The 3072-nt window shown below is 36.8% G+C and overlaps 1 pseudogene; it reads left to right on the top strand.

Annotated features, from left to right (window-relative positions):
• Positions 1 to 2295: 2295 nt before the first annotated feature.
• LOC103668279 lies at positions 2296 to 2679 on the top strand (annotated as a pseudogene).
• The last annotated feature ends 393 nt before the right edge of the window (positions 2680 to 3072 follow it).

Below are 3072 nucleotides of genomic sequence, written 5' to 3'. Positions count from 1 at the left end.
TTTTTTTTTTTTTTTTGGATATATGTAACATTTTAAATTTTATATCTGGTAACTCTATTATACAGTTATCTGGTGTATCTATTTTTATCTGTTGTACTAGTTGTCTTTTTTAAAATTTTCTTTATTTTTTAAAAAAGATTTTATTATTAAGTAATCTCTACACCCAACGTGGGGCTCAAATTCACAACCCTGAGATCAAGAGTAGCACGCTCCACCAGCTGAGCCAGCCAAGGCACCCTTCAGCTGGGTTTTCGTCACATTTTTTTCTCATACTTTTCCTAGTCATTTTTACTTGTGTGTCAGAAATAGTATATGAAAATTACAGAGATAATTCAAATTTAATTGTACTCTGGCTGCAACTAACAGCACAGCACTACCATTTCCAGACATCTTTGATGTAATCAGAGACTCCAATAACTCAAAGTCAGGCTTTAGGACTTGGTTAGAATTGGTTGATTTCAGTTTCACTATAGCTTCCAAACCACAGCCTTCAGTGTCCCACCCAAACCCTACCGAATTTACATCCATTCCATCTCCCACCACAAAAAGACCATGATTAGTGACTCCTGAACTTTGTTCTCCCTGTATTCTGGTGAACTTACTGGAAGTTAGTTTTGTTTAATGCCCAGTCTCTAAGTAAGTTCCCGGAACCTGTAGACTTCTCAAAATGAAAGACACTTAAAATGCTGAGTTCACTTCTGTGGATTTTTACTCTAATATTTATTTGCCTTGCTAGTTTTCCAATCTTTCTCTCCTTCTCTCTCTGTTCTAGTTTCTCAGGTTGTACTCAGAGGAAAGATGGTCTGATTTACCCAGTCTATCTTGATCAGAAGAGCTCCATAATACAAATGATTACAATATTCAAGCTACAGATCTTCATATGCTGCTGACAGCTTGATCAGAGATTATGATTTCTTTCGTACAACTCCCTTGAATTCCTTCAGATTTTTGTTAAGTCCTAGCATCATGATTTTGTTTCATCAATACGTGCTAATACAGGAACCTATGCATACATGAATCTGTAAACAGACCTTATTTACTTGATGCTTTTTTTACTAGGTAATAGATCTATAACACTAGTAGATAGTAGCAGATAGTAACAGATCCATTGCTAGTGGAGATCACGTATTCTAAAATAAATGGCTTATTTTCTTAATTTTATATTAATTGGCTTTATGGATAAAAGCCACAAACTATAGAACACCATAAAAAATATACTTTGTTTATGAAAATGTCGGCTACCAGCAATGGAGAAGAGCATATCTCAGCATAACCAACCTGCTGAGAAAATCTAGAAAAACTGGAAAAATTATCAAAGACATTTGTTTGAAGGCAGAATCCAAAGTGACAAAATCTGAAGAAGAATTGCTCAGGTGGTGAGAATTGCTGTTTTTGTTTTTTCCCCCTTGTTTTTCTATTAGTTTCAGAGATAGGTGAGTTAAATTCTCCCACTGTGATTATTTGTCTAACATCTCCTTCTAGTTCTGTCACTTCCTGCTTTGTAAAATGAGGCTATATTATTATCTAAGTATAAGGTCAGGATGTTTACGACTTTCTCTTGGATTTAGCCTCTTATTATATTGAAATAAGCCTATTTTCTCCTAATAATACTTTCTTCCCTTAAATCTACCTTGTCCAATATAAGAATAAAAAACCAACTTTTCTCTGCTTAACTGTCATATTGTACATTTTTTCCCATTCTTTTTCATAGGCCAATGTGGTTCACTTTTAAGATTATATGTATTTTTTTTGACGACCTTTAACTTTTAAAATGGAGTAGTCTGTTTATATTTAATTTAATACCTGGCATACGTGGATTTGTATCTTCCAAAATATCCTTTCTTGTGTTTGTTCTTTAGGATAGGCTGAGTAGAAAACAACCAAAAGAAAAACCGAAGAAAGAACAAGAACAAAAAACCCAGGCACTATAAAATCTTATGGAGAAAAAAATTTACGGAACTACAACATTAAACTTGAAAACTTGGTATACCATCATAAAAAGTTAGAAAAGGCCCTGAATATGGGAAATCATTTGAAGGACCATTAAACACATGTCTTAGTCAAAAATTGTGTCACATTTTAATAGCAACGGCGATTTATGTACATCCCTCTAATTATTTACAAACTTGCTTCATTTAAATAGATGTCTTTTCAATTTTATGTCAGAAGTTATTTTAATTACAGTGAAATCAATATTTAAGATTCTCAGTGCAGCAGATCATGCTGGGTTGTCACTGCCACTGCCGACATCACACAGGCTCCTCAGGTCTCAATGAGGCTGGGTGATGCTCCAGAATGGGAAATAAGCCAATTTGGGAGCAGACTGGATCCAGCTTCATTCAACATTACTACCAGTTCTTTAATAATGACAGAATGCAAAGAGGTGCCATTTATATTGACACATCATGCCTCAGGTGGGAAGGACAGCAATTCCAGGGGAAAGCTACCATTGTGGAGAGATTGTTCAGCCTTCTGTTCCAGAAAATCTAGCACAGCATCATGGCGCGGGATCATTAGCCCATGCTAGATAGCTGCATCATCACCAGGGTCGTGGACCAGCTCAAGGCTGATGAAAACCCCACGATGGGATTCCCCCAGATATTCCTATTAAAGAACATCAAGGATGCTTGAGTTTGCACCAATGACATGCTCAGGCTTGCCCTGCACAACTTCAGCTGACCTCCTCTCCTCTCATCTAGGTACGCACACTGTTTTCCCCTCTGTTCTCCTTTCTGTACCATTCATACTCCTCCAGATGTTCCAAATATCATACACAAATGAGCAGCACTGTGGTAGGAGCAGGTGCAGTGTGCTGCTATTACTGAGGTATTCTGCATGATGTGTGGATGCTAGGCTAGTTGCACCTGCACAGGAGAAGTCTGTGTTGTACCAGGGCATGCCTTGGAAACACTTAAATAACACAAAAGGTTGTCTTCTTCTTCTTTTTTTTTTTTTTTGTCTACTGACAAATTGCTCTAGTTACCCAAAGAAGTGAAGGAGAAAGCAGCTGACTCACCACTCACATACTGATTTGTTCAGATGTTTCAATGCCTCATGATACAACAAAACCAT

The sequence above is a fragment of the Ursus maritimus genome (genome assembly GCF_017311325.1).
Source record: "Ursus maritimus isolate PB19 chromosome X unlocalized genomic scaffold, ASM1731132v1 scaffold_X1, whole genome shotgun sequence".
In the NCBI taxonomy this organism is placed as follows: domain Eukaryota; kingdom Metazoa; phylum Chordata; class Mammalia; order Carnivora; family Ursidae; genus Ursus; species Ursus maritimus.
The sequence above is the reverse complement of the archived record's forward strand: the minus strand, read 5'-3'. Positions and strand labels throughout refer to the sequence as shown.